The sequence below is a fragment of the Heliangelus exortis genome, chromosome 4 (assembly GCF_036169615.1).
Source record: "Heliangelus exortis chromosome 4, bHelExo1.hap1, whole genome shotgun sequence".
In the NCBI taxonomy this organism is placed as follows: Eukaryota; Metazoa; Chordata; class Aves; order Apodiformes; family Trochilidae; genus Heliangelus; species Heliangelus exortis.
This window is the reverse complement of record NC_092425.1, coordinates 4,981,236-4,995,961: the sequence shown is the minus strand read 5'-3', so window position 1 is coordinate 4,995,961 and position 14,726 is coordinate 4,981,236. Positions and strand designations below refer to the sequence as shown.

Sequence of the window (14,726 nt, the reverse complement as noted above, 5' to 3'; positions counted from 1 at the left end):
ACCCTGCAACACCCCAAATCAGAAGAGCCATGAAAATTTTGCAAGGACGCAGAGTTTATTTCCTTCTTTGGTATAATTAACAAATCAGAAGTTATGGGCAGCACCAATGCAGAAAAATTTGCATGTTCTAAAGAGACAATGTTCAGTCCCAGGCTAGATATGGAACTGACATAAATTGATGAAGATTTGGTGGCATGTGGCTATTAACTCCCTTGAGCTTCTTTGAAACTGGTCATTTGGCCAGAAAAGAATTTGACCCATAACAACAGCTACATGGAAATTTGTCATTCTTCTTTAACTCATTAGATGTTCACTTTAATTGTGGCCACATAGCCACACATACATTTCTGTCCTTGAATAATTCTTCTAGGCTATAAATATTTGCAGGCTGTCTGGATAAGCATGTCTACTTGTGCTAGTTACAGCAAGTTAATTGGCAAGTCAATTAACACAAGCACAAACTCCAGAGTAGAATTTCTCCACCTTTTCTTGGGAACCCTTTTTTCAGTTTTGACTTTTCTCAGTTCCATCAAACTTCACAGAAGATATATATCACCACACAGCCTCACACACAGATTTGGTTTAGAAGGCAAATAAAGAAGACAGAACACCCCAACAAGATACATGTGAGGCACATATTTGATTTGCTTCCATAAAATTTCTAACATTTAGGGACTCTCTTCCTCCACCTTAATGACCTTCATTTGACCTCTCTAACACCTTAGGGATCACCAGCTTAGGGATCACACTGACGCAAACACATCTTGCATGGCTGCAGCTCTTTTTTCCTCTTTATATCAAGTCCATAGCCAAGGAGCAGGAAGACTGCCTTCCTGGAAACATCAGTTTCTTTTGAATGAAACACAGGCTAAAGATAAGACTCAGCTTCTCACAATTTGGATCCAATCAATGTCTCTGCATAATTTGTTACAAAACACAATTAATATGGTTGCTAATGAAACACATAACTGCTTCTCACTACTGGATGCTGCATTGCCATCCCATATAGGAACACTTTTCCTGAGTCAATCCAGATGTGCAAGAGAAACACAGTCAGAAGCCTACCTAGAGGGTGACACTTTCCAAGGGTAAAGTATCAAGTGTCATATGATTACCTGACCCATGTGTAGGCGGTACAAAGACTTATTCACTCCAGGCAGCCCATGATCCTCAGAGACAGAGCTCTTTCTTGTGACTTGGCTGTGGCATAGGTAGGAGAATGTATGATGCAGAGGCTTCATGGCAATCTCTGTCTCACCTCCAGGCAAAAAATCCTACTGCTGCTTAAGGAAAAAGGTTAAGATGAGCAGGGTTTTTTTAAGGCACTGAAAAGCTCTTCCAGCCCTAGTTTTGTGTCGGGGAGGGACCAAACTGATTAAGAATGTACTAATCCTAGCCAATGGTTCCCTCCCTGCAGAAGGTGTCTGTGTATCTTCTTGTACTGACAATTCTTCCCTGGTGCAGAAATGCCAGCTGAGAAAAAGGGATGGGGCAATAGCCATTAGTGGTTAGGTTACAGTACCTAACAGGTTTGGCTCCTGGTTCTTGACAGTGCACTGATGTACCTGCTGCTGCTGCTGCACAGATATATTTTAAAAAAAGACTGAACAAGTTGGTAAACAGTGCAAAGGAGATAGAAGCTGTGGTGAACAGGTAGTACACAAAAGAAGGAGGAGAGATTTTGGAGGCAGAACATAGGATGACAAAGACCCAGGACCCTCATCATAACACAGCTGGAAAACAGGCAAAGTCTCAGTGCACAACTAAAACAATGCAGTAAGGAAATGAGACTTAGATCCATCAAACACTGGGGAAGATTTTAGAGTAGATTAAGCCTAGCAAAGGATGATGAGATTTCCACCTGAACTGACAGGGAAATAGGGTCTGCACTTCACTTTAGGAAGATCACACAGAAGTTCCAAACTGACGAGTAAGAGAAAGCAGAGTGGTGCACACAGGATCTGAATGATGTTCTGAATCCTATGGAACTCACAGCAACATCAAGTAAAGAATAGGATGAGCTGACAAAGGTCAAATAGTAAAGAAATTAGTAAAAGTATTTCTCAAATGAGCAGGATACAACAGAAAGACAAAAAAATGCTCTCAATGTTTCACAGAATTCTCTAAGAAGATAATGATGGCACAGACCCAGCATGCAAACCTTAAACAAGAACATGGGCACAGCAGGTATAAAGGTGGCAGGAAGGCAACAGAATGGTGAAATCCCAAGGTACTACTATTTCAAATTATTTTAATTACTCTGAAGTAAAATGTGAAACATTTACACTGACCACTCAGACAACACTAGATTTCTAGATGTTGCCACAGGAAAAGGGAGCCAGAAAAATCACAGAATGGGAAGCATCTCTTGATTCAGTTCTTAACAGCACACACAATTGGTGTGTCACATTTCTGTCAGGTACTTAAACTGTATCAGCATCAGATTCAGCATTTCTGTAGACCTCCAAAGCCACAAGATAACTGCAGCCATGCTCAATTTCAAAGACAGGAATCAGATAAAAGTAGAAAAATCATTGAACCTACAAGGGTTCAAGTTAAAGAACTGCATGTTTTCTCGAGACATAGAGACATTTCAAGACATCACATTAGTCTCAGAGCAAACGCTTGTCAAAGAAAAAAAAAAAGCCTCGAAGAAGTTCAGGAATGAGATAGGGACAGAGTCTCCTGTGAGCATATTTATTTGAGAGCAGCCAAAAACTGAGAAGAATGCTAGAAACTACCTAGAAAGAGAACAGAAAAGCAAGAAGGAAACCAACTCATATCACTATATTAATATGGAATAATATTATAATACTTGTATCCTGAATACTGTGTTAGATTCTGGTCCATTTACCCATCTCAAAGTTGATATGAAGGAACCTTAAAAAGTCCTGAAAGAAGCAGCACAGATGATCAAAGGAACAAAGCAGCTTTTATGCATGGGATGCCTGCACAGACCAGAATTCTGCAAGGAAGGAAAAGGGGTCTGGAAAGCATTGTGTAGAGTAGTGAAACTGAACAGGAAAACACTGTTTCTTCTCATAGAGCAACCAGGGAACTTCAAAAAAGAACAGCAGGTCTGAAACAAGCACAGGAAGATACTGTCACATATATACAGGTAAAGAATCTGACTCCTTGCTGTGAAGTATAAGAAATGTCAAATTTTTTACACATTTAAAGGGAATAATCACTTTTCTGGAATAAAATTACACATAAAGCTCTTAAATAGGGTGGTTTCACCTGTGTGTTCCAAAAATTTCTTAACTCAAATCACTGGAAGTTTAAAAATCACTCTCAGGAAGCACCATAATCTGACTGATGTATTTTTATCTTCCCTATGTGTCCTCCACTGACTGCTCCACAAGCCTCTAGTTCATTTAGCTGCCAGGTATTCCTTCATTACAATAATATATTATTAATCTTTGACAGAATAATGGCCAGCTTGGAATCAATCTTTTCCCTATCTGTCTCCTGAGCAAAATGAGGTCTGGCCTGCCTAGCTAGATCTGCAGCCACAGGAAGGATCTATTGGTGTCTTTTGCTCAGTTAAGGAACCATGGCAGCCCTCTCATCACAATAGTTCACTTGGAAGTGTAGTACAATGTCTATCAAGACACTATAGGGAGCATAGAATTATAGAATATTAGGGGTTGGAAGGGACCTCTAGATCATCTAGTCCAACCCCCCCTGCCAAAGCAGGATCCCACAGGGCAAGCCACACAGGACTGCATCCAGGTGGGTTTTGAGTCTCCAGAGAGCAAGACTCAACAATCTTTCTAGGCAGCCTGTTCCAGTGCCTTGACACCCTCACAATAAAGAAATTTCTCCTCATGTTTCAGCTCAAGTTACAGAGGAATCTTGTGTTTTGCAGCATTCCTGTCTACAGATCACCCTATCTACATGGTGTCTGTGTCTGATGAGACATCAGACTCCAGAAAGTGGCTGTGGCCCCCCAGGTAGGCTGAATGGGGTTCCTCTGATCTGAGAGAGACTAAAGGGGCATCACAAAAGCAACAGCACCTCATGTCTTGCACATTACTGAAATCTGCTACTATCTGTTTGAAAATTAACTTCAGACACTCACTATCATTTTCCAAAATTCCCCCAAAGCTTGGCAGGTGAGGTACAGTACACAGCAGGCACTCACCTGAGGTCAAGACAGGAAATTGCTTTTTCTCTCACATGTGGACACTGGGATATCAGTTTATCAGTGATCAATGAGCCAAGCATGTTCTTCTTTCTCCCTCAGAGATGCCTGGTTACCACAGTATCTGCCAAGAAAACAAACTCCACTTTACTTGCAACAATCCTAAGTTAATATTGGGATAGAAAACTCATGAGAGGACATTTGCATTTACAAAGGCTCTTGCCAAATTGCCTAGCTCTTTTTTCTGGGACACTAGCTCTTCCTTCAAAAAAAAAAAAGTCAATAGTGATCCAGTGCTGTCAGCTCAAATACAGCTCTTGAGGAAAGCAACTACTAAGTAGACTTCTTGAAGAGCTGAAGGAAACTCAGACTGCAGCTTTGTAGCCACAAGTTTGAGTCCAGTCCCCAGTGCAGCACACTGTGAGTGCCACAGCTGTCATCTGTAGACACATTTGGGAAAGAAAGGAAGGCTGCCTGTGGGCTGCAAGTTGGAATGAAAAAGCCTAAGACTGTATAACTAAAGTCACAAAGAAGAATGCAGTGCAGCTCTGCTGTTATCCATTGCAAATGCAAGTCCAAATTTCATAGCTTATGCTTTTCCTCATGGTTACACACAAGTATCTTCAAGTATAGGAGCAATATTTTAAATACTCGGCACAAATTTATTTAAAAATATATTTTAAAATAAAAATTAAAAAATTTAAAATAAAATAAAATATACTTCTTTTGAAGTATTCAGGAAGGGGAACTTTTGTATGAGGAAAAAGCACAGTATACACCCAACCTACCTCACAACTTGGCTTGTCCCTAAGTTTGAGTGTCCTTTCCAACAAGATGCAAATGGGTCAAATGTATCTGCCACTGGATTTTAGTCACAATCATTTGCCTTACAAACACCAGTTACTAGACTGCACAAACTGGCATACAAAGCTTATCTTGATTTATCACTGAAGAAAAAAAATCTACACATTCATATAAATCCAAAATTTCTTAAGGAAAGACTCAAAACCAGGGTTTCAGACCATAATTCCTTAAACCCGGTATTTAGAAGCAGTAAACTTTAAAAGGTGTGTAATTTCCCAGGATAATCTCTAGTTAGACATCCTTCACTAAACACAAAACTGCAGCAAAGAACACAGTGTGCCCACAGCCTGGAACTCAGGCTCCTCCACCCAGGCAAACATTTGGGCTATGTGAGCACAATGCATGGCATGTACTGAACTACCCCAGTACAAACCTGCTTGTCTGAAGACCTAGCTCCAAATCCTCATCTAATAGTTAAAATAAAGCTTCTGAAGCAAAATCAGGTCACTTTTCTAGAAGCCATTAACATCCTTTATTAGGACTGTACAAGCAAAAGCTACTAAACCCTCACTTATTTTTCTATGTTATTGAGGGAGTATCTTTCATTGTGAAACTGCAGAAAACAAGAGAAGGTTCCAATACACAAGGACCTTGATACACTTTTTGCTTTTATTCTTGGTAGCACTGCTGCAGCTGAGGCTGTCATAGGGCTGTGCTGGACTACAATTGCCAGAGGATTTGCTACCATGTTTATTTTATTAGTAGTCTGCTCAATTAAAGTCAAACTATGCCTGGAACTTGAAGCCTTCACACCAACTTTGGAGCCTATATGTCCAAACTGGATCATTCTGCTGATGTCAGGTCCCTCTGAACATGAGAATCAGTGATCCCCAGGCACAGTAACTACATAAATGAGGCTGGAAGAAACATGACACAAAGCTAAATAATAGTGTTTTTTTAATTGTGTCTGAACAGAGATATTCCATGGCAGCAAGACATGTATATCACTTAATTAACCCTTGTTCTTTTACTAAAGAAAAAAAAAATAGATCCATAAAAGGGTAGATTCCCAGAGTAGGTTCACAGCTTCATCTTAAGGACGAAAGTTTTCTGTATGGCATGCACAGAGAGATCAGTTTCCCCACAGAGAGATTTCCCATCCATCTCCACAAAGATTTTCCCATCCCATCTGGTCCATAAATGCTCTGATGCCTCTAGTGTCATCCAAATAATTCCAACATCTCATTCCTTGCATCAAGGATACAGCAAGAAAGTCATAAACAAAGGTAAGTGCTGTTTCAGTGTTTGGTATTTGCTAATACTACCTCCTTTTAGCACACAGTAACAAAATACTAACAGAACTAGGTTGCTCCACTAGAAATAGCAGAGTTTACTGAACAAGCAAACAAATTTTTAGATGTTTTTTATTGCTGTACTACCAACTTAATTGGACTCATAACTAGTGCAAGCAGATGGAGGAGAACCCCAAAGGTAGGGGATATAAGAGTAAGTTTTTATGCCTGTGCCCCTTCACTTTTTTTTTTTTTTTCATCTTGTTTTACTTCTTGTGTCCTTGAGAGCAAACTGTACAGTTTCACCAAGGCTCTGAGTCAAACAGCATTTACTCAGTCTCTCTCTTTGGGCAATCCTAAAAAAACCTTCTCCTTATTAAACTACACTGAAATAATATTCTGCTAGGAGCCTCCTGCTGCCTTGTCAATCTCTTCCCTAATTGAGAAATGCACACTACCCAGAAATGTCCTGACTTGCAGGACAAGGATTGCTGAAGAATTGTTTTAAACACCAAGTCATTAACAAGATCTTGCTATACTAATGTGTCATTGGAATTGTTTTAACAATGCTTGTGAATCCTTCCCATCATGTGCGCCACAGCAGCTCTCATTTTCTTCCTAAAGAGATATTGAGACATATACATGGCTACAGTAAGTTTTATCTACAGTACTTAACAGATCCTTGGGCAGATCTTGAAACACAGAAGCAAGAACAATCATCTGCTGTTTAAATGTAAATTTAATGAAAAACCAAAAACTGTTGTGCAGGCTGTCCTGGTTTGGGCCAGGACAGAAAGAATGTTCTGTCTGTAATTTTTCTTTCAGCTGAGTCTCTTTTAAATAGCTGTATTGGCTGAAGTTAACAGCAAGTTTCTCAGTCAGTGTCTGCTTCTAGGACTGTTAACACTCAATGTTTATAGTTACAGCTGGAGAATGGTCTGCAGAATCAAGACTATTGCTCGGTTCTGAAGAACACCTTGTGCTCCAGAAAGATAAAGGGAATAAAGAGGTTACACCTGCACCTTCCTCTAGGGAGAAGCAGACAAGACAAATGACCAAAATTGAACAAAGTGTTCCAGCCCATATGTAACATACTCAGTATAAACTTGAGGGACCATGAGGGTCAAACCCCTTCGCCCTTCACCTTTGCTCTTCCCTTTGCCCCTTCTCCTATTCCTGTTCATTTTGGCATCCTGGGAGGATTCCATCCGTTCCTCTGCCTGTGGTCCTGATCCATTCCAGCCTGAATCTGTATGTTCCTGCCTCCAGCTCCCAACTGCTGCTGACTCCAGGAATCCACCCTGGACTTTCCCAGGGCTGCCTTTCAGCTTTGGTGGTGATGTGAGAGTTATTGGGGGAAAGGAAGGAGGAACGTGATACTGTTTTTCCTTTATATTTGTATATATTTAATATTTTTTTTCTTTTTTATCATTACTGTTTCATTACAGCTGTTCAGTTTAGTTTCCAGTCCATAAGTATCTCTCTCTTATTCTCTCTCCTTTCTTTATCAGGGAGGGGGATAAATAGAGAGCATCTGTCATTTGGTTAATTGCCAGCCCAGCATTAAACCATGACACAGGCACAGGTCCATAGCTGATTGAAATAATCCTCACTGGGTTACCTGATATTGAACTGTGCTAATGCCCACGAACTGATGACTTTTTCCCATTACTTCAGGGGTGGCTGAAGTAATTACTTCCCATTACTTCAGGTACAGGCAATGATGCATGTGCTTGGAGATGAAGCTACAAATCTTGTTAAAGGCAAAGTAAAAAGCGGGAGAAGGAACAGAGAAATGAATGAAAAAATTATCCCTCCTTATAATTTGTTTTTGGGTTTATGCTCATCTCTGGGGGATGAAGGGTGATTCCAAAGAGTAAATCAATTTTATATTTGTGTTTTCTGTTTAACACAATTGTTCTACAAAGCTAGTGTTCAGTTGAAGGGAAATTAACTACCTTGTTCCTATTGCTAAAGATGAAATTAACCACATGTCCATGACAAGGCAGTGTTAGCAGTGATAAGCCAGCTCCTGTGTTAGATCTTTGCAGGGACAAGTTAGCAAGATCATTTCCAAGACCATTTAGTTACAGTTGGAGGCACTGGTAAAATAACTCCCTGGCATTTGCAAGAGGTGCAGAGACAAGAGCTCTGAGCCAAATGTTCCTCTGTTCCAGGTTCCCACTGGAGCAGAGCTGGACTGAATGAATAGTCAATAGTTTGCTGTAATTTTCCTTCTGGAGGCACAGCCCTCTCTCATCTGCTTGTAAGCTGAAGGCCTAAAGGGGTGATAAACCAAACTGTGTGGCTTCATCAAAATAGTTACTAGAAGCAAAGACAAAGGAGAAATAAAGTCAGCTCTGAAATCTGTCATAAACTAATGTGAGAGCACATCAAGACTTAAGTGGGTTCTAGATGTCTGGAAAAAATTCAGTATTTGATTCAGAAGTAAACCAAATAATAACAGTGTGCAGTGGGGTGAAGCACAAGATCAAACTCTTGTAGACTAAATAACAACTCAAATTCTGAAAGATCATCCACTGTGTTGTGGTTTAACCCCAGCTGGATACTAAGCACATACAGCCACTTACTCACTCACTCTCTCCCAGTGGGACAGGGGAGAGAATCAGAAGGGTAAAAGTGAGAAAACTCATGGGTTAAGATAAAGACAGTTTTATAAACAAAGTAAAAGCTGTGTGTGCAAGCAGAGCAAAACAAGGAATTCCTCCACTACTTCCCACTGGCAGGCAGGTGCTCAGCCATCCCCAGGACATCACACACAAGTTACTTGGGAAGACAAACACCATGACTCCCGATGTCCCCACCCTTCCTCTGTCTTCCCCCTGCTTTATACTCAGACCATGATGTCACAAGGTGTGGGACATCCCTTTGGTCATTTGGGTTCAGCTGTCCCTGCTGTGTCCCATCCCAGCTCCTTGTGCATTCCCAGCCTACTCACTGATGGGGTGAGAAGCAGAAAAAGCCTTGGCTCTGTGTAAGCACTGCTCAGCAACAATGAAAACATCTCTGCATTATTAATACTGTTTTCAGCACAATAAAAAACACAGCCCCATAGCAGCTACTGTGAAGAAAATTAACTCTGTTCCAGCCAAAACCAGAACATTTTCCACTCCTTGCTCCATACCTCTTATGTCATACTCAGGCCCCACCCTATTCAATACATCCTTGTTAACCACAACTCTCCTTTCCATTCTTTGATATACCACACAGATATCATTCCTGAATCCTGGACCACACCTGTGAAATGTCTGTAAAGCCTCCACAAAGTGGCCACAGTTCATTTTGTCCATGACTTTGGGCTCCAATTTTATGGTGGCATCTCAAGGCAGGAGAGATAGTGTGTTGTGTGTACTTACTGGGCACCAAAGCCTGGTCACTGCTCTGGATTTAAGTGGAGGGAGCAGGGATAGCAGAGGAAAAAACAATATGTTTGGAAAGGAGCAGAAATGGATGCATGATTTTAAAAATAAAACTGACTGCAGGGTTTCTAATTATGTACACTATCTTTCAGCACATAGCTGACTGCTTGAAGCCACAGGGCAGGAAGAAATCACTCCATACAAACCCATCTCAGGTCATCCAGCAGGTTTCATTTCTGGGACACAGACAAAAGTGCTGATCTTTGCCAGACTTATTACAGTGCTTTTCAGGAGAGGAAACCTGCACAAAGGGTGACTTTTCACCCTTCATTTGTAGGCTGCCTCTCCAAAAGGTTGGCTTCCCTATAGGATGGCACACAGAACAAGTCAGTTTCACTGCAATGCAAGCTCAGGCTACCACATGGCCTCACAGTCAGCTGATCAGGAGGAAGATCTGTGAAACTCTCAAAAGCTTTCACAACACTGAGTTAAAATCTCAATTTGAGCATAAAAGATTAGTCAGGGTCAGTGCACAATATTGCTTAAAAACTAGTCTTACACCCATTATAGAAGAAATGCTTTGTAAGAAGAGGTGTTGCAAGACATGTTCTAGCCGAGAGCTTTCATGTCTATAGGACTTAGTTGCTAATAAAAACAGGAAGTCTCTTTCCCACCACACTGAATGATGCTTCATACAAGTTGCTGACATTGTTAAAACTTGAAGGCATGCAGATGTAAGAATCATAGAATCACAGAATGGTTTGGGTTGGAAGGGACCTTAAAGCTCATCCTGTTCCACCCCCCCTGCATGGGCAGGGACACCTCCCACCAGACCAGGTTGCTCAAAGCCCCATCCAACCTGGCCTTGAACGTTTCCAGGGAGAGGAAATCCACAACTTCCCTGGGCAACCTCTTCCAGTGTCTTACCACCCTGATAGTAAAGAATTTCCTCCTAATGTGTAATCTAAATCTCTTCTCCAAGTTTTAAATCATTGCCCCTTGTCCTCTTGCTACACACCAGTGCAAAAATTCCCTCCCCAGCTTTCTTGCAGGCCCCCTTCAGATACTGGAAAGCTGCTGTAAGGTCACTTTGGAGCCTCCTCTTCCCCAGGCTGAACAAACCCCAATGTCCTCAGCCTGGCTTCACAGGGGAGGTTCTCCATCCCTCTGAGCATTTTTGTGGCTCTCCTCTGGACATGTTCCAGGATCTCAATGTCCTTATTATGTTGGGGACTCCAGAACAGGACACAGTGCTGCAGGTGGGCTCTCACAAGAGCAGAGGGAGAGGAATCCCCTCCCTTGACTGCTGTCTGTGCCTCTTTTGATGCAGCCCAGGACACAGTTGGCTTTCTGGGCTGCCAGCACACACTGATGGCTCATGTTGAGCTTCTGGTCCAACACCACCCCAAGTCCTTCTCCTCAGGGCTGTCCTCAATTCTTTCTCCTCCCAACCTGCACTGGTGCATGGGATTGCCTTGACCCAGGTGCAGAACCTTGCATTTGGCCTTCTTGAACTTCATGCAGTTTGCACAAGCCCACTTCTCATGCCTGTCAAGGTCCCTCTGGATGGCATCCCTTCCCTCCAGTGTGTTGACTTCACCACACAGTTTGCTGTCATCAGCAAACTTGCTGAGGGTGCACTCGATTTCACTCTCCATGTTGCCAACAAAGATGTTAATCAGCACTGGTCCATGTACTGACCCTTGAGGAACACTCATCACACGTCTCCATTTGGACACTGAGCCATTGGCCACATCTCTTTGGGTGCAACCATCAAGCCAGTTCCTTTTCCAATGAGTGGTCCATCCATTAAACCCACATCACTGCAATTTAGAGACCAGAATGTTGTACAGGACAGTGTCAAATGCTTTGCAGAGGTCCAAGTAGGTGGATGGCAAATGTTCTCTGTGCTTGATCCAAAGCTCATCTAACAGAGATGTTAGCTCTAGCAGAATGCAAGCCCAGAAGTTTGCATGGTTTTTAATTCCAAAAGTCAGTAAGACTCACTCACAGTGACATAGTCCACAAAACAAATGCTTTCCAGTGATGATGACTCCCCAAGTGTTTCAGCTGACTTTGCACAGCCCAGTGTTCACCCATTGTATATCCCAGACATGATCAGGTAGGAAAGTTCTTTTTATAACTTAAATAACCCAGGATCCTTACATTCAAAGCAACATGGGGGGGCACTGCTAAATCATTCAGGCTTAAATATGCACCAAAACCTAATTTTTCACCTTGTGGGCAGTTAAGTACATATTTCTATTTATCTACACAAAGAGCTCCAAGGATTGCTGAAAGAAACTACTATCTCTATGCCTAAAATCTTTGAGACTCATAAGTTACAACTCAGAAACTTGCCTTTCAAAGATACCTATCATTAACCCTGAATGTCAGCAGTTAGGTTTGCAAGGGATAAAGTGCTGTGAGATGGTCCTCTAAGGAGCTCAGGCTGAGAAGAGATGACTGCTAACACTCAAGTCACCACATGTTGGGTAGCTACCAATTATCTGCTAAACTGTATTAACTAGTCAATTGCAGGGTAACCTGAACTTACATTCAGCTGATTTATAACAACATGTTAAGCTAGTGTAATCTTGCTTTGTGCTGTGATGGGATAGAAACAAGCATGCGGTCAACATGACTCAGCTGAGCTGTACCATGTTGAACAAAAGCAATCCAAAGGTCACCCCTTTTTTCCTGCATCCCCAACAATCCTTCCTGTAACACTGGGGTGTGGCACGTTTCCAGCATTACCAGTATTTCACTATTAACCTCCTCCTCTATCCTGAAGGAAAATACATTTTTTTTAAAAACCTGAGAACCTAAGAAACCTGTTAACCATTCACCTTTTCTTCCCTCCCTCTCACCTCCATGTTCTGTACCTTTGTGGTCATCCTCACAAATAGCCCCAGGACTAGTTCACTTAAATTGTATGTAACCTCTCCTAATTGATGTTGGAAAGAGGTGGAGCTCCTGTTGTAACAGCAAGAGGCAGTCTGTCACTAGCCACAAGATTTAAGATAAAAACCTAACAGGAAGAATTCTCCCACACTCTCTGCCAAAGCCTGACAAAAATGTAAATCAAGTAAAAATAATCAGTTTGAGGAAATGTAAGCTCATGTTACTCTACTCCAAGCTTCATGTTTGCCAATAACATGGAAAACTTATTTGTGTGAGGAGCAAAGACTCATTTCTATAATTCAAGCTATGTCTTCCCAACTATTAAGTAAAGGAGCCTACTTAGTTCATTGGAATAGCATATTACACTGTTTTATATTCCAGATCCATCATTCTCCACCATTCTGTCTTGAAGACAAGTCTTCCTTGACCTTCTCCTGACCTCTGCTTCTGCTGACAACTTTACTTTCCTCTGTAGATTGCTTCATTAAAAATGACAGCTTCATTACCACCTACATTCAGGTGCACCTCAATGCTGAAGGGGACTACCTGCTACCACCTGATCACACGCCCAAGCCAGGGGTCAAGAAAAAGCCCACTCAAAATTAAATGGAAGACCAAAATATGCTTTGGCTTAAAGGTGCTTCACTAGGACCTAGATTCTAACCACCTAAAACTTCAATCTATTTCTATACTGAAAAGGAAAACCAGAGTGAGTTTGCTGCTTGCAAAGTTACTCAGGCATGGTAAGTATTATAGCAATACATACTTAATAACAAAGGGTATTTTATTTCTTTTTAGTTCTTCATTCAAACAATACAAATCTGCCAGTCATGAAAAACAAGCCATTTGGCTCCAGCTGGGAAAACACCAGGGCTCACTGCTGCTAGAGCACATAAACCCAGCACCTGAGTTGGTCTCTAACTGGAAGTGGCTCTGGCTGCCAGTTTCTTCCCAGGAACTCTGTGTACTGGTATTAAGTGCTTAGAACATGAGTGATCTGTCTGGAGTTTACAGATTTATTCTGTGGATACCTAGGCAATTCATATTCAGCTATTACATCCAATTAATAAACTAAGGTTTTTAAAGCTGTTGGTTTTCCCTTTCATCTGCATGCTCAACTTCCCATTATAAACCATAGTGCTCCATTACTGGGCTCCTGCATTGCTGTCCACAATACCCACCCATTTAACAGAGACAGTTTCAACTTTGAGCCTGTTTTTGTGACAGCTTACAAACATTACCCAGGCATATAAATGCTGAGAACATTCCAAGCATTTGCCAGCTACATCCCACATCTCCAGGAGGGGAGAAAAGACAGGGAAACTCAGCAAGAGCAAGCACAATACCTGTGTCCTGTTCTTTACCCTGCAGTCCTGCTTCTACCACATGTATGTTTAATGACTTTCCTCAGTGCACAACAGAAATGGTGAGGCCTGGCATGGGAACACAGAAAAGCTTTGGTTATTCTTTATGGTTTCCACCTGTGCTTACCTGTCTTTAGCCACTCTAGGCGGGTATTTTTACCCTGAACTCACACAGTAGCTCTGCTAAGGATTAAGAAAGGCCACGTTTGCAACTAACACATTTCACACTTACAGCAACAACTTATAGCAGGAAGAACTGTTCTTATTCCTTGGTCTGAGCATCATACCTGTAAGGCTGAGATGATTTCACATGAACAAAAAAAACCAGTCTGGATATATTGTCAAGCTTATCTGCACCCATATGCATATATTATGTTTTTATTTTTCCCCAATACAGTAGATATAAGAATGTTTCCTTGCTCAAATTCTCTAGTGCCACAGCTGCTGTGCTCTTGTTTTCTCCAACACATGGGCTACTACCACTCAATCCTTCTACACCTTTATGAAGCAACTGAAGTTGTCAGTGTGCATCTTTTGCAGTAGTTTTCCACAGCAAAGATGTCTGAAAGGCTAAAACAACCTTAGATTCCTCTTGTCAAAGGAGGAAACAGGAAAGAAAATACAAAAAGACAGTGCTGGAGGCAAAGCCCTTGACCCCTATGAATATTTTTCTAGACATGAGGCAGTGCCTGCATGGACAGATCATGCATGTAGAACTTTCTCTAGGTAGCTACTGGTACCTAAACCAAACCCTATTAAAACCACCCAAAAAAGAGAAGCAGATATGTGGCACCATTGCAGGCAAACTACTCAATTTTTTCCTGAGCCTCTTAGG

At 41.6% G+C, this 14,726-nt stretch overlaps 1 long non-coding RNA gene across 1 annotated transcript; it reads right to left on the bottom strand.

The window, feature by feature from the left end:
* Positions 1–93: 93 nt before the first annotated feature.
* On the bottom strand, positions 94–13,963 carry LOC139796321 (uncharacterized). The gene is made up of 3 exons (XR_011725945.1): positions 13,874–13,963; positions 4,148–4,271; positions 94–1,258 (listed from the first exon to the last, which is right to left on the bottom strand). It is a non-coding gene; the product is annotated as an uncharacterized lncRNA (long non-coding RNA).
* Between the last annotated feature and the right edge of the window lie 763 nt (positions 13,964–14,726).